General features: G+C 52.1%; 2 long non-coding RNA genes across 4 annotated transcripts; one reads left to right on the top strand and one right to left on the bottom strand.

The window, feature by feature from the left end:
- Positions 1-234: 234 nt before the first annotated feature.
- On the top strand, positions 235-3,516 carry LOC310886007. The gene is made up of 3 exons (XR_014575077.1): positions 235-371; positions 570-1,551; positions 3,358-3,516. It is a non-coding gene; the product is annotated as an uncharacterized lncRNA (long non-coding RNA).
- On the bottom strand, positions 1,546-16,568 carry LOC310886001. Of its 3 annotated transcripts, none has more exons than XR_014575074.1 (4): positions 15,706-16,568; positions 10,158-10,383; positions 3,500-5,653; positions 1,546-3,239 (listed from the first exon to the last, which is right to left on the bottom strand). It is a non-coding gene; the product is annotated as an uncharacterized lncRNA (long non-coding RNA). The 3 variants fall into 3 exon arrangements; XR_014575076.1 differs by lacking the exon at positions 15,706-16,568 and adding an exon at positions 14,085-14,718; XR_014575075.1 differs by lacking the exon at positions 15,706-16,568 and having other exon boundaries at positions 10,158-14,718.
- Between the last annotated feature and the right edge of the window lie 372 nt (positions 16,569-16,940).

Below are 16,940 nucleotides of genomic sequence, written 5' to 3'. Positions count from 1 at the left end.
TTAGTGCCTGTAGTGACACTGGCACTTTCCATTACTGCTGATATACCTGGGGGACACCCGTCTCCCAAAGACTCGTCAAGGCTAGGAAATTCAGCAGAGGCTACCACCGTCGCTTGCAATGAAGCCACCCCAAATCCCTGGTCCTGCAGCACGGGCAGAGCCTCCCCAGACCTGCCAAGGCTCTCGGGGCACCAGCACAGCATTGCAAACGTGGAGCACACTGCAGGCTTGGACCTCGCTCACTGCTGCCTTTTTTCCTCCTCCCTCTCTTTCCACTTAGTGATTTCCTCGCTGAGAGCCATTTGGATAAACATGCCTAGCTGGGGAATGATTTCTTTCCCTGCATATCTTTCATAACTAGCAGGCACCAGGTTGGTGGTTATTTTTTTTTTCTTTTGAGGTTGCATTATTATGACATTTTAATTGGCTCAGGACTACTCGAGTCTCAAAGCCAATTTGGCCCCGGCGTTTGCGAGCAGAACTGTTTTCTGTCTCCATTTTGATAGATACCTTGCGCTGGCCAAAATGGCCTCACACTAAATAAACCAAAACCTCCTCTTGTTTTACAGCTCATTGCCGAGCCAGTGCCTTCCCTTCCCGGCTCCCTTTCAGCCCGAAACCCGAACCGTGCCTGCTTCCCCGCGCTGCCTCTTCCCTCTCGCCTTTGTTTCGCCACCGCGCAGGAGCCGGGGACGAGGCAGCGCACTGCATAATTGTGGTATTTCAGGAGAAGAGGAGGCTGCACGTCACAAAACACTAATGAGCGGGTTGATGGGGATATCGGCGAGGGACGTGGGGCCAGCGGTGTGACAGCCGGCCCTGTGGCGTGGGCAGGGGCTGCTCCGCTCCGGTGCAGCCGGAGGACGTGTCGGGGATGTGCCGCACGCCTTGCAGGCAGCGAGGCGGCGTGTCCCTGCGTGTGGCAGCACTGATCTTTAATTTGTCACCCTCGCAAGGAGCTGGCCTTGATTCTGCTTGATGTTCCGGTGCTCACCCCTGCATCGGTGCACCCCAGCACCCCCAGGAGCCGCCCCGCCACCGTGTGCCTTCCTCCCACCATGTGCCTTCTTCCCTCCCGCTGCTGGGATTTCCCCTCAGCACACCGCTGCTAATTGCCAGGCGTTATCAGCAGTGCCCAAGGAGACAGCTTAAATGAGAAACATGGCACCCACCCGCCTGCCCCAGCCCTTCCCATAGCCAGCCCCGCTCCCCAGTGCATCTCCATGTGCTCCGGGATCGCTGCTGGAGGGCTTTTGATTAGCGACGGCCAAAACAGCCCGTTCCAACCACCCCGATGGCTCTGATCCAGCCGCGCAGCACACATCAGCACCAGCACACCAGGGACATGCATAATTTATCCAGCCCACCGCTCCGGGACTGGCTCACACAATTGCCGTCAGCAATAGCGAGGCGGCAGAGCTGCCTCGCTGCGCGGCAGAGGCGAAAAGCTGCAAGCTACCTCCACGCTGATACCCAAACCGTGCGTTTTTCCCCCCGCCTGCCCCAGCCGTGCCCGGTTTGGAAGTGTTCTCGGTGAAAAAAAGGTGCCAGGTCCCCAGTCTGAGCTATATTTTTGGGGCTCCAGGAGGGGGAACACACACACAGCAGGGGAGGTGGGCGAGCCCTGCCGCGGGCTTGGGTGGGACCTGCATGTTGATGTCTGTGATGTATCGCCCCAGGATCTTGTGTCAACATCTCCCCCAGCATTTCTTCCTTGTTTTTTAAACAACCTGCCAGGTGTTGCTGCAGTTCATGACCTGAGATACTTTTTTTTTTTTTACTTTTTTTTTTTTCCCCTTCTTGACTTCATGCTTTCAATATGATTTACAAAAATTGCTTATAATAAGGCTCATTCAGCAGCTGGATAATGGTTGTCAGGAGTTAAGAGACACCGTGGCATGTTTAGCACAGAAGCATATTGTGTATCTGGGTCCCAAAGCACTGGGGTTTTAAGGCAGTTTTTATTAAAGATGGGATATGCAAGAGTACCTACGTGGAGAGGGCTCTCGGGGTGCCAAAAAGGGCTTTTCTCGCAAGTGACGTGGGCTGGAAGATGAAGGAGGGGCAGTAAATGGCCTCAGCAGCCAGTACACGGCTATAAATCCAGATTAGGGGAAGAGTTCAAGGTCTCAGAAAGGCTGCGTTAATCCCTTCATCACCTTGGCCTTAAATGCTTGAACCATCAGCTTGCTCCCTGTGCCCTCTTTGGCAGCTACTGGCTGCTGAGTGGGGATGGGGATGGGGATGGGGACAGGGAGGGGGACAGGGATGGGGACAGGGATGGGGATGAGAACCAGGACCAGGAAGGATGCAGCAGCTGGGGGAGCGCAGATAACAGGCAGGATGAAGGGGTGACATTTCCAGCAGCACCAATGGGGAGGTTTTGGCCAGGGCCAAGAGGACAGGGCAGGTGCCACATCCTGCACATAGGGCATGGAGAGCTGCACCTTCCCTTCTGCTCCCTGCTTCCTCCTGGCAACACATCAGCCCCTGCTGCTCCTTTGGGGTGGTTTTATTTATTTTTGTTACACTAGGAAGAAGTGATGCTTTTGTGGCCAGCAGCACTCGGGTTTGCCCTTCTGCCAGACTCGCCGTGCATAAGCCAGCGCTAAGCCTGTGGGCTAATTGGCTTTATTTATTGTCTCTTTTGTATTGTGCACGGGTTTATTTGTTACTGCTGCTCCTTTACTTATTTGTTCGGGGCAGGCTTTTTGTTTTTTTGTTTGCCTTCCTTTCGGGAGCCTCTGCAATTGTCCCTCTCAGCATGAGCACGGGGCTGGGTGGTGATTTTGGGCACTGCCCGAGCTTGGGATGTGGCCAGGGGAGGCTGTGGGCAGCCTGGTTTTCCAGGGTACCCCGGGGGGCTACCTGCTTTTACAGGGAGCCCCTGGGGATGCTTGAGGGGGCCAGGCACCATGGGGCTGTGCTCTGGGGTTTTGCAAGCAGGGCTGCCGGAGGCTTGTGGTCCTGCTGGAGCTCGGCTGCACAAACTGCTGCGTAATCTGCAGTAGGAGCTTTTCCTCCTGGCAGGAGAGCTGGTGGATGCCAGCCACATGAGCGTGTCATCCCTGCAGGCCTCTGCTTCTCTTCCCAAACTCAAAATCCCTAACAATTTTGCAAATCATTTTTTTTCCTTCATGTTTTGTTATTATATATTTTTATTTATCTGTTACTAGCAGAATCCTCTTGTGTTTTTTTTCTTCCTTTTTCCAAAAAGTGAAAAGAATGTTTCATGTCTCCTGAAAAAAAATATATATATATATATATATGTACGGTCCTGTTGTTTTTTCTTTTTCTTGTTTCCCCCCAAATGGGGGTTTCCATTGCAGCTGTCCCATGGCTTCTTGTTCTCCCCAGGGGGCAGAGGTGCGGATGGAGCTACCCTCCCAGAAGGCTGTACGAGGAGCAGCATGCCCAGCCCCACCATTACACTCGCACAGAAGTATCGCCCAAGCCCTTCCCGAAGTCTCTCTCATCCAAAAGTAAGAAATACGCTCACGTCAGTCAGATGTCTTCCCTTTCATCCTCCGCTGCAGCATCTTTTCAGAAAACTGGGGTAATTAACACGGCTCTGCCTGGTCCTGGCTATCACTTTGCACTGTGCTTTCTACACGCCAACAGCCTTCTGCCTGCTTTCTGTAGAAGGAAGGGGAAGAGTGAAGCAAGGAAGAGCAAAAGTAGAGGTACCCTAAAAGCCCCTGCCAGCCCAGGGCTCAGCAGGGTACTCGGGGCTGTCTGCCCTGGCAGCCAAATCCCGGGAGCCAAGTGATGGGATTAAGGAGTCAGCCAGAAGCACCGTCCTCTGGGCATGATCAGCCCATGCTAACGCGTTCCCTAATCCCAGGCACATCTGAAATAATCTAAGCAGGGATTAGCCAGGTCCATCTGGAGTTAAACTCCCCACTCCCCATTTATTTTTGGTAGGAGGGGGTGAAGAGACCTCTGCTGCTCCAGCGCCCCATCTGATGTCCCCACACCAAACCTCTTTGGGGATTCCCTCTTACGACTGTCCCACCACCCTCTTTTGGGTGTCCCATCATGCTTTGGCCTCAAATCCTCTCTGCAGCACCTCGCTGAGTCCTCAGAGACCTGGACAGGTGATTGGGATGCAGAAATTCAGCTTAGCAGATGCACCTGCCAACAGTTCTCAAATGTTCTGGGTTTAGGACAAGTTTAGCAACATAGGGTGGCATTTTTTCCCATAACAGCATAGCAAGCTATTTTTCCACTTCCATCAAAAAAAAAATTAAATTCTGACCCTCAAAGTGCAAAGAAAACAATATCAAATTGTCTTTAAGAAATCTCTTCCCTAGGATTTCTTGGTTTAACCTAAATTTTCATTGGGGTAAATCAGTGACTAGCTGAGGGAACAACCTTTGTGAGCCTTTCACGCAGCAATATTTGATGGACTTGAAAAGCTACAGGGTTTGAGGAGCAAAGAAATAGGTTATTTCATATGTCCCCTTTTTACTTTCTCAGTTTAATGCTCACACATGGTGGGTTTGGACACAGCACTGAAGGCAGCTTCGTTTAAGGGACTAGTTGCTGCCGCATCTGGATTTCTTTAAGTGAAACTATCAGTGAAGTCTTGTTGGGTTTGCAAAGCTATGATAATGTTCCCATTATTCTTAGATACTGTGAAAGTTTGTTTTTAAAAAATATTTTTTTTTCTTCCCAAAATTTCATAGTCTACCTTTAAATAAGAAAGGAACGGAAGAGCATAGGGAATGTTAAAAGTTTAAGCAAGCATTCCCAGACCTTTGGAACAGCTGTTGCATTTTTTCTTAAAGAGAAGAAACATCTAATTTTCAGCCTCTCAAACATTTTTGGATCATTTTAATAGCAACAGCACCGTGGCAATGACTCACCTTATTGCATTTGGATACCTCTCTTTGTCACCTCTAATACAACGCGCTCTGCGTTTTGGCTGAAATATGGCATTATCACAGCCCCGTATCTGCATGCATGGATCTGCCTCCCTGCACAGAAGTCATACACTGCCAGAAAAACCTGGGCAACGGGATCCCTTGGAGCTGCTGTCTCCCTGGGCCACCCCAGTGGTTATGGGGCAACTTCAAAGGGGGCTGGGAGGTGGCAATAGGCAGGAGCAGGTACTTTTGGCCCCTCGTGGGTACCTGGGCACCATTAACCCCACAGGAGCCTCGTCTTTCCCTCTCTCCACCTTTGTTTCATGATGCTGGCAGCCGTCCAGGCTTGTCTTATTGCTTCATCATTAATTTCCCACTGCAACAGGCTGGTTAGGTGAGTGGGCACCTCTCCCTTTAATGAGGAGCCGCGTCTCCGTGCTGCATCCCAGAAACTTCTGCGTAGGCTATAAAAACAGGGATGGGTTGGAGAGATTGATTTATTTTCCCCTAGAAAGGCCACTGTGCCACTGGGCTGCAAAATGATTGATCAAATGACCTTTTTTTCCCATTTACTGCCCTTCCCAGAGACCCGTCGTGTCCGTGCACCACGAAAACTGCCGACGGAGACTGGAGCAGCTGTGCCTTGCCTGCGTGCGAATGCTGTGAGCCTCCAATTGGTGATGCTTTCAATCCATCTGTGTGGATGAAGGGCAGGGTTTAAATACTCCCCGATCTTCAGCCCATCCATGTGCATGAAGGTTTAAACACTCCCCGGTCTTTGGCAGCTGTCGAGAGGGAGGAGGCAGGGTTGGAAACCCCTCCAGGTGCAGCCTCCCCTCGTTCCGTCCCCTCCCCAGTGTCCCAGGGGATGAAGTGAGGCACCCGATCCGGGAACAAAATGCCCCTGGGTTTTCCAGGTGGTGCCTTCCCACCCTGGGGAGCATGGTTATTAACGAGACGCGCCTGAAGGATGCTCTAAAATAAATGAAGAGGGCTGTTCCGCTCCCACAGCTGATTACAGACGTGCTTTTTTTTCAGACAGTGGGAAAAATAAAATAAAATAAAATAAAATAAAATAAAATAAAATAAAATAAAATAAAATAAAATAAAACACTTGGAAAAAATTCTCTAATTTCGCCCTTTTTGCCAAAGCAGGCCTCTGTGTAATAACACAAACACGGTGCTCGCTGCTCACCCCTCTCTTTGGGACACAGAAACTCAGCAAAAGTGCGTAAATCAATGGGGGCCCGAGGTGGGAGTGCAGCTGTCCTGACCCACCATCCTCCCCACATCCCCTCCGCAGCCTCAGCACCGTACAGGCGGGGGACACGCGGGCCCAGAGGTAAGCCCTGCTGGGAGCTAAAGCGGCACAGCATCCCGCGGGTCACCCGTTAAGCATTTCAGCCCGGAGCAGATCTCGCCTAAGCCACTTTTTTGGAGATAAGCTTATCTAGACCTGACAGCTGAATTTAACCCTGAACTTTTGATCTCGATTTTTAGCCTCGGCAAGACTATCCATTTCCTTGAAATTATACGCACCGGATTTCGGCCCCCCCACCGCCGTGGTGGCTCAGCCACCCCTGCGAGGGGGACCCATGCGTGGCAGCATCACCCGGTAATGCCCGTGGTTTCACAGCCCTGCCTGGGAGGCAGACAGGCCCCCAGCCGTGGCAAGCCTTCGATTAATGACAGTGGGGCTCCAGCGGGAGAGGAGCTGGGATTTTACACTCCTGGCGATAACACGTCTGAAGGTAACGTTGTACGGGAGTGGGTGATAACCCCGGCACTTTGCTATGCAGGCGTTTGGAAATTTGTTTTCAGTACGTAGAAGCAGCTCAAAATGCTCCTTCTCCCCACATGAAAAATGCGCTTGGTAATAGTGTTTCTATTGCTGGACAAGCTCGCTGCCTCCGTGCTGTCAGCGCCGTGACATACTAGCCAGGAAGGGTTGTGCTAATCAGTTCTCCTAGCATCAAATCAGCGTCTGCTATATATGATCAAGGAAATTGAGGAATCTCAATGTTTTTGCAATATTGCTTAGTTGGCCATGAAATATGGGTGGTTCCGTGAGGAATGGCTCGCTTCCCTCTCGCCGAGATAAAGCAACTTTGGCTAACGATGAAGCATTGCTGCATGATGAAGCCAGCTAATAGCAGCGGCCTGATGAGGGCAGATAAACAGCAGCACCCCGGCAGAAGGGAAGGGATGCATAAACAGCTTTGCAAATAAGACATTATTAATATGGTTGAACTACAGAGGGCAGAAGGGATTTCTTTCCTCCTCCTTCACTCCGAAAGCAATATTCATAAAATGTCTAGATTCCCACGTTCAGCCAAGAAATTAAATTATTAGAAATTTCACTGGATGTTTTCCAGCTCAATCTTTGTTCAGCTAGCACACCCGGCCAGTCTTCCCGGGCATCGCGGCTGTCTGGGACTGCCAAGCAGATCGCTGGGGACAAGGGGCGGATAATAGGGCAGGGAGAGCACACCCAGCGCTGGCAGAGCAGGGCTGAGCCATCTGATGGCTCAGAGGGGCAAGGACAGCCTATTTTCTGGCAGCCCTGAGGTTTTTAGGGCAACCACAGGGCGGTCAGCTTAGATCCATGCAGAAAAGTGCAAACCTGTCCCCGGGACCAAAGCACATAAGCCGTTTTCATGTAACGGCCCTGTGATATAAGCGGCAGCCGGGGATTTATGCTGTCTTTGAAGTAAATTGCATCCCGGTGCACCATAGCATGAAAGTTAAGATTTACCATTGCTGGGACACCGAAGACCCCGGTGGAAGCAAGCGAATAAATAGCGTGGCGCTCTGCTCGCTGGCTTCTGCCGCACAAATCGACTTCACAGACCTCCCTCGCCTCCTCGCCCCCGCTTCCCCTCGCATTGTGTCGGGGAAGCAAATTGGTCACATCTGCATCTGGCCGGGGAGGAACAAATGTGCTGGCGAGGCAGCGAGGAGCTTTTTGAGGGGGGATGCCTCAAAGTAAAATGAAAGGCTAGCCATCAAAGGTAGAAAACAGGCCAGCGGATGAAAGGGATCCTTTGCTTAGCTTTGGTAAGACTACGAGGTATAAAAAAAAAAATAAAAAGGCACACAAAAAAAAAACTGGGGCATCTGGAGATGCATCCTCCCCCCTTTTATCCCCCCTTTTCCTTTGCTCCTCGGAGGGGAGGGACGGGCACGCGGCCGCGGTACCTAGGAGCCTGGTTTCGTGCAGCAGGGAAGCACATGCCCGGGTACCGTGGAAGATCCCTGCCGTCGTTACCGTTAATCACGTCCAGTTAATCACGTCCAGGGGCGGGCGAGCGCTCGGCTGATTTGCTGAATCATGACACACGGGCAATTACCCTAAATCAGAGCAGTGTCTTCCGTCCCCGAAAGGCTCTGTTATGCTTTACCAACTCCTGGAGGGAAGGGGAAAAAACCCCAAGCGGCCGCACCGCGGTGTCGGCAGGAGGAAGCAGCCAGGTGTTCCTCTGCCTGCTCCCCAGCGCTCTTCCAACCTTGTGAAAAGCCCTGCGAGCTCTGTAAATCGAGGCTGCTGAGATTTACAGCTCCAGGCCCTGCAGGCAGCTCGCTGCGTTTACCCGGGGTTTCTCCGAGCCGGCTGCTTTGAGCCTCGTGGACAAAGCCTTGCAGGGGCTTACAGGCCAGACACTATTTGTCCTCCTCCTCCTCTCTGAATGCAAACACGTGTACTCCCCTCCCCTGAGCACCCCAGTCCTTCTCGCACGCTCTGCTGAAGCGAAGCCCTGCTGCCACCATTTATGGCCCGGGGAACACCAGCCTTTGCCCCTGCCTGGCACGGGATAGCCCTGTAGCACCAACGTGGCAAGGGATGCTCCTCTTGCCCACCGGTGAAGATCCAGAGATGCTGCCTATGGGATCAGCAGAAACCCTTGCTGTGCTGCTCTCCAGTCCAAAGCCTTTCCCAGACCACTGCTTATTAGGAAAACGCCCGAAAATAAGGGGTTCTGTGGGGATGGGATGGATGGAACAACATCTGGGCAAAGGGAAAGAAGAGCCCCTTCTGCTCTGGTTACGCCTGCTCCAAAACAGGCGGTCCTGCCCCAGGAACAGCATCCATTTACAGGATTACAATGTTATCACACATCAAGAGGCAGGCTAAGGCCTATTTTTCACATATGCACAGGGGAAAAGGCAAGGCGGGGGGAGGCCCTGAGTCTTCTTGTTTAGGAGCCAAAGACTAATGTGCCCAGCAAAGCAAAATTAACCCAAATACCGTGATTATGCAGAAAAAAAAATCCTGCCTGAGAATGTCATCTCACCAGCGGTACCCTGCAGTTTTCCGCCAGTGAGAGTTCGAGAGGTGGCATGGTAACAGAGTGCATCAGGGCAGGCATTTGACTGGAAGCATTAAATACCTCTGAAAGGTGAATGGCCAAGGTCTTCCGGATAATTAAAATGTGTGCAGTCTTCATAGACCAAGGAAGGGACAGAGCTATTGTTTAAACAGGTAATTAGAGCTGTATTTTAAGCAAACTCGGGGCGGTAACGAGCTGTCTCAGATGGGAGCAGCAGCTCTTCTGCTCCCAGTTCCAGCATGAATAACTATTTCCCCCCACAATCACTGCTGGGGGTGGCCGCAGGGTCCCAGCCCCACTCCGGGTGATGGCATCGGCTTGGAAAGAAAAAACTCCTACGTGATTTCACATTTTTCACTCCCTGTCTCCTTCCTTCTGCGTTCAGGTTCAGGAGAATTGGCCGAGCCACTTTTTTTATTACAGTAGTAGCAGCAAGAAACAAAACGGGACCCAGCCGAGCCCCAAGGGAAGGGAGGAAAGAGCATGGGGCAGTGCTCCCACACACACACCCCCATCCTCACAGGAACAGCAACAGGGCACTGATGGGGTAGATGTGCTACAGCCTCTTTTTGGATGGATGCATGCCCTTCTGCTGGGCTGAATCCATGCCAAAGTAGGCAAGGAGAGATGCAAACCCTCCTCCGTGCCGAGGACGGAGCCCGGGAGCCGTGCTCACCTCGCTCTCCCTCTCCATGCTCTTCCCTGCCCTACCCCAATCTCACTGCTCATCCGGCTTCCACACCTGCTGGGGAGGGGGGGGGAGATGCCGACTTCTAATTAACCCCCTTGTATACAAAACCAGAGAAAACAATCAGACCCGAGGGAAGGCAAGGAGGCGCCTTTGCACGATCAGCACAGCCTTCCATGAAAAATATATAAGGGATAGACACCAGCGATGGGGAAACGGGAAAGTACAAAGAGCTGCGCTCGGCTGCCCGGCTCCGCAGCCCGCATTACCTACCTTGCTCTGACAGGCCAGAGAAAGCCTAAAACAAAACACTTTGAACTGCGATGGGCGGTGGGAGATGCCTGAAAATTGGGCTTGCGGGTAGTGGTGGGGTGGGTGCACGGTGCTCCAGCACTGTGAACCCACTGGGAAGCCAACTGGGAACAGCCCCAGGCCACGTGTTGGGCACGGTGATGTTCTTGTGCTCCTTGTGTTGGCTTCAGGAGGCAAGGACGGGGTTCTGTAAGGAAAACTCAGGGTGAATTTTTGGTCTTTTGCTGTAGATAAGCGATAGTGTTGCTCCAGAGCATAAGACTGGTGCTGGCGAGTGAGGAAGGGCCAGCCTGTTTTGAACTTTGCATCCCTCGCCCCTCTGGAAGCAGAACTGGAAGACAAGGGACAACACAGTAAAGAAGGGCATCCTCACTCACCCTTGTACCAGTCACAGCACTCATTAACCCAAAGGCACCTCTTTCACAGCCCAGGGGGGCTTTGGCTGAGCCCCCGGAGTAGATTTGTTTGCTTACTGATTTTCTTAAATGACAAGTTGACTTACAACAATGGCCATACCTGCAACATGTAGAAATCTTTCTCCTTTCTGTTAGAAAGGGTGAGGAATGAAGTGAGTGAGGGTAACTTATTGCTGTTTTTGACTGTCCACACAGCACTGCTTAACGTTCAGAAATCATTTATATTTCTTGTGAGTCCTCGGGATATTGGGTGTTTTTGCTACAGCCCCAGTTCCTGGAGTCCTGGGATGATGTGGAATCTCAGTGTCCTCTTCTCCAGCCCTCCTTCTTGGCAGAAAGCTGTTAAAATGCTAATGATGGAGTGAAAGAAGGGGCTGGAAAAAAAAACTCATCTGCATGGTCTTTTGTTAAGGCAGGGTGACCTGTCCCCAAGGACTGGGGCTGCTTGCCCAGGACACCAACAGGACCCACGGTGAGGGTGAGAGCCCGCCAGGACACCAAGAAGCGAGAAAGGACGCGGGGTCAGGCCAGTCCTGCAGGGAACGCCCCATCTCCTCCTTTGGGAGCATCCCTTGGAGCTGCCTGGTGCCTGCGGCAAGCCTCAGAGGCAGCGGGTGCCCGCGGTGGCTGCCGGAGCCACCTCCAGCCGCGGCAGCCTGCCAGGAGGGGAGCCAAGCACGGCGCAGCCAGGTCACACCGCCGAAGCATCCCCTTCCTCTGCCCCCGCAGAGCCGGGCAGGGCTTTTCCCCAGAGGGAGACAGCGAGGAGTAAAACATTTCCATCCCCTGACCTCCGCCGTGTGCTGCCTGCTAAACAGCGCAGAGCGCGGGCAGGAGCGCGGCGCACCGGTGACTCATGCTGTGAAACCTTTTTTCTTTTTTTTTTTTTTTTATTTTTTTTTTATTATTATTTTTAAAGCAGGAGCACTGATCCATCAGTCAATTACTTGAAGAGCCACTCTAATTTGGCACCCAATTGTTTCCCCAGCTGCCGCTGCGCCTGATCGCTGCCGGCGGTGGCAGGAGCAGAATGCCTGCGAAGGGGAAAAAGCGCAGAGGCGCCGGATAAAGGAGGCAGGAGAGGAGCAGGCGGCTGCCTGAACGGCCTCGCCGAGAAAATAAGCACTAAACACGTCTGCAGCAAAACCATCTCGGGGTCGCAGGCGATTGCTGGATAATCAAAACGATGTCGGGAGGTGGGGGCCACCCCTGGCCGTGCAGCTGGAGGGACGGCGATGGGAGGGACGCCTCCTGCAGCGCAGCAGCAGCCTGCTGGGGCTGGCCTGGGCGCCGTGGCTTTCTGCCAGCCACGGCCCTAGCAGCCACGGCTCGGCTGGGAGCGTGGTGTGGCATTTGCAGCTTTTTCCGCCGTGGGTCTCAAATTGCTCCACAAAGGTTGCTTAATGGCACTGTCCCCTTCCCCTCTTCCTCTTTCCTCAGTTTAATACCAAACAAACAAAAAAAAAAGAGTGATTTGCCTCAAATCACACAAGAAGTCAGCGGCAAAGCAAGTTCCCCAACCTCTTTTTCCTGTCCTTTAAGCCCCTACGAGCACTCCCTTTTTCCAAGAAATCCAATAATAGGAACCGTACCAAAACATCTGTTTTTGTGTCAGGGAGGAGTTTCGACTGAAAAAGAGGAGCCTCGATTTCAGCCGGTGCAGTGCCAAGACGCCCCTCTGCTCTCCTCCTGATGCCTTTACAGGCTGGGACGGGGATGAGAACAGCTCCAGCTGAGGGCAAAGCAGTGGTCTGCTTGTCTGGAGCAAGCCCATCCGCCCTGCGTGCAGTGCAGAAGAGACATCTCTGGAAGGAGAGGCTGTGGCAGGAGGGCAGAGGACGGGCACAATATTCATGCCCTTTTCTAGACCAGGTCTTGGGCTGACACCAGCTCTGCAGGGTTTTGAGCCTCTCCCCAGAGGGCATAGACTTAGTTATGGCACACGGCACTCTTCTGCTTCTTGGGGGGAAAATAAGCACGTGTGCATCTATACATGTGTACGTGCACCACTGCTACCTATAGCAATGCACCAGGCTCTCAAAAGTCATTCCCACGAGTTTCCTCCACCTGGACCAGGCTGAACGTTTCCTTCTTGCTCTGCCAGGACATTGTTTAGACCTGGGACTTGTGATTCCCCAGGGCAGATCACCCCACATGCTGTTGCTCGAAGGCATCGTGCTCCCTATCAGCGGGCATCTCCTGAGGGTAGAGGGATCCCTGCTGGAGGGGAGCAGAGGCAGACCTGGACTGCAGAGGCTGGTCACTCTCCACCAGGACAGGAGAGAGATTCCCAGCCAGATGGAGCCAGCAGACAGCACTGTGAAGTTGTTGGCCAACTTAGGATACGATGTTGGCTTCACAGGGAAGCTACTTGGCTGCCTCTCCCTGAATCAAGATTCAGTGATGCCAGGAGACAAGCACAGCGGGGAAACTGAAAGCAAAAAATGGCAGAGTGGATGGCAACTCGACATTAATTCATTTTTACCATATGTCTGACTATTCATTACACTCCGCCATCCTGTTCTACAAGACTCCTGGGGGCCTTCCATGCCATTTTATGGTTAGTGGGGTTTTTCCTAGCTCGCGGCGCAGCGCTGCCACGCCGCCTCTCCCAGGCTCATCGCTCGGCGGGTCCTGCAGCCGATGCAGCTCCATCCTGGGCAGGGACAGCCACGGGATCCGATGTGCTCCATGCTCACAGCCCTTCCCTGCACACCCAGCCTGCCAGCTCGCCTGGCACAGGGGAGCCGTCCCCCGGGGGTGGCACCTGCTGTAAATACACTCTGGCACCTGCCTCGAGACCCCGCCGTGCAGCAACGATTTTTTTTTTTAATGGATTTGCAAATTACCCTGCTTTTCTCCGCGGTCTCCCCCCGGAGCATGCTGCTGGCACGGGACCAAGGCCCGGCTCCGGCAGCCAGCGTGAGTCACCCCGGCACGCCTGGATCCTGCCCGGCTGGGAAGCAAGCAGCACGGCTTCTCCACACACGCTGCTTGCAGCGGCGGCGGCGGCAGCTGTTTCTCCTTGTAGGTAGGAGGGTTGATTCAGCATCCCCATTGCCTGCATCCAGCTGTCCAGCCCCCCTCGCCCCCCTCCCCATCCCCGCCGTCGCGGCTTCCCACCCTCGCTCCCGTCACACGCACGGAGCGGCAGCGAGCTGCCTACACGGCTGCCTGCACACTGCACACAGCATCTCACGGGCTGAGCTCTCCTCCAGAGCCTTAATGGGACCCTGTTAGGCTGCGAGCCCCTGAACAGCCCCTCCTGGGTCAGCATCTTCCCTCTGCGGGAATCCAAGGGTGTTCGGCACGGGGGTCTCTATATACATCGGTAAGAAAGCACAACAGCAGGTAGCATAATAATAAAATCACCCTATTACTAAGATAAAACAAGGAGAGGAATGTAGGCAATGAGTAGTTCTTACATCCCTCCAGATGCTGGAAGCCCATTTTCATGCAGCATCCTACATACCCCAGGTGAACAGCCACAGCACGCTGCCAAGATCCCGTCGTGGAGGGTTTTGGTCTCCCACCTACACCATGGTGCTTTTTACCTCAGGCAACAAAAAAAATCCTCTCTTCTGACACCAACCAGCATGAGGCACTTCGACACATTCTCTTATGCCCCTGTGCACATGGGTCAACACATGAGCTTCTCCAGCCCAAGTATGGTGCCCAGCAGGGCAGGCACAGCTTGCCCGAGACTCCTCCAAAACCACGTCCTCCACCAGGTGCCCAGTACACCTCACCCCTTGCTCTCGAGCACAGCCGTGCTTTCTGCCTACCGAAGGGTCATTTTATCATGCATATTAACAAGCTGCTTAGCGATACAAGCAGTATGCATGTACAGGGTAATCGCCGCAATAGTAAGCAACGCCGCAACTGACAGCAGGGCAACACTGGGGTGCGTGATCAAATATGTAGGAGCATTAGCATCGGGACTTATTCCCTTAAAGATACACCACCACCTCGCCTTTGCAACATTATCTAAACATTTAGTCATTTGTATGAGCTGTTTATTCTGACGGAGCGCACATATTTCAGCTTTATCATGTTCATGACTCCTCTGCAATAACAATTTTAAATGTAATCGCAAATCACAATTGGGTCGGATAATAGTTTGTATAAACCCACCTACTTCAAATCCAAGAATGCTCCAAATTGGGAAGAAGTTTATTAAATCTGCAGTGGTGATGTCTGAGCACTGGGTGTAACACGTGGTTTCCCACAGTAGCCACTGTTCCTCTGTTTACATTTCCGCAGGGCGGGAGGGGCTGCATTCCTCGTCCCCCTATTCATCAGGGAGGTGTACAGATATCATACACGAGGATTCGCTCCAGTTTGTAGGAACTGCCTCTTCTTTTTTAATGCGAGCAACATACGCATTCTTTGGTCTTGTCCTGGGCTACAAAGGTCATCGTCTTCCCACATACACCCATGTCCAAGGTTCCTGCTCCCAGCATCCCGGGATGTCCACGAGCACCTAATTAGCACCACTGGTGGTGTTGCTCCATGCACGTATCCACCACTGTCACTGGGACAGAATTTCTGGGAGGACCACCCCTCATCCATAGCAAGCCCGGTTGGTGCATCGATCCAGTGGACCCACAGGTATGCAGCAACACTCACAGCACCCTGCCTGGCTTTTCAGTATTTGCCCCGTTGACTCTGCGGGTGGTTCCAGCTATGCGATGCTGGGCCATTGGCATCCATCTAGAGCAATCCAACCTTGCTTCAGTGCTATCAGGGCCACGAGATGTGTACTTGGACAAGCTGAGGCCAGTGCTAATTGCTCCTGTGGCCCTGTAGGCACTTTGGTGGACCCCTTTTCTACAGCAATCCAGGTCTGCTGAACCAGCTGCTGTTGCTGTAAATCAGCCTTCTGCAATTCAGTTACGGCAGATGCTAACCCATGAATCTGTTGGGCTGTTAATTGGCCAACTGATTGCAGCCTGGTTTGTGATACCTGAAAGTCTATTATATTTAGGATGGATCCTCTGAGACCTAACATTCCCGATATGTCTCCTCGCCTCCAGGGAACACATGACTTGGGGTAAAGAGCAGATAAGGGACACACAGAGGTTTATACATACCTGTATTGCAGTCCCAGAAGATACGGCGGTCTCCTTCTTCCTCTGCACTTTCCCATGTAAAAAGAGCTGCAGTTAGACGTTCAAACACTATGCGTTCAGTAGCATTAGCTTGTTCTCATTCCCAGTTGTACCCACTGTTGGTTTGGATCTGAAAAGATGTATTGCATATCATTACTCAAATATGCTTGGCCGTGTCTGGTACATAGATTACAAAAATAACTCAAGAGATTACAGCTACTGCAGGAGTGGTTTAATGCTATCATAATTGGCCATCCCTCAGGGAATACTGATATTGTTGTGGTATCATTTGTCCAATGCTATGTGATACCACCTCTTACTCTCTGTCAGGTCCGTATCCCCAGTTCTCTATCACCCGCACAATGCAGGCTTAAGATGTGACCTTGAGCCCCGACCATCCGTTGGGTGCCTCTCACAGTTCTGTACCTGCTTAAACATTTAGTTCCCACCACAGGTCCATTGTCCTAAATGACATTCCTCAAAAAGACAACATTATGCTGACACCCAACAGAGTCACAGAATGGTTGAGGATGGCAGAGACCTCTGGAGGTCTTCTGGTCCAACCCCATTGCTCAAGCAAGTCCACCCAGAGCTACTTGTCCAGGACCATATCCAGAAGGCTTTTGAAAAGAATAGCTAGTTGTCAGAAATGGGATGCCAGGCTACAGTGGTGTAATCTACAGGTCATCATCAGATGTTGCTACAGGCTAATGCAATGGTGAGATTTTACCAGGCAAAGCATCAATATCCACATTCTGTAACATACATAAACACACACACACACACATATATATATATTTGGTCAGCCCTGAAGTGGTCAAGCAGCAGGCCTCGATGATCTTTGTAGATGCCGTCAAACTGAACTATTCTGTTCTGTTCTGTTCTACTCTATTCTGTTCTAGAAATCAAGCATTGTAGGACATATTTAGGGATATCAACAAACAGTTCCAAAATTAAAAATGCAGCCCTTGGCCCTTGGGCTAGGACCTCCGCAGGGAGCAGTTTGCCTGATGAAGTCAGGCATTAACAGGTCTGTCCATCTTGTGCCAAGATTCACTGCTCTTCATTTTCAGTCAAAATGGTTGGCATTTGTGGCCGTGCCTTAACAATAATTGGTGAGAAGTGTCAGGCTGGACCCTTCCTTACCTTACTATTCAGATTTATTAGCGTGTGTCAGCACTGTTGGATACCTCTGCAAGGTGCGGGCAGGTTGAAAG

Source organism: Anser anser (genome assembly GCF_964211835.1).
Source record: "Anser anser genome assembly, chromosome: 1".
Taxonomy (NCBI): domain Eukaryota; kingdom Metazoa; phylum Chordata; class Aves; order Anseriformes; family Anatidae; genus Anser; species Anser anser.
The sequence above is the reverse complement of the archived record's forward strand: the minus strand, read 5'-3'. Positions and strand labels throughout refer to the sequence as shown.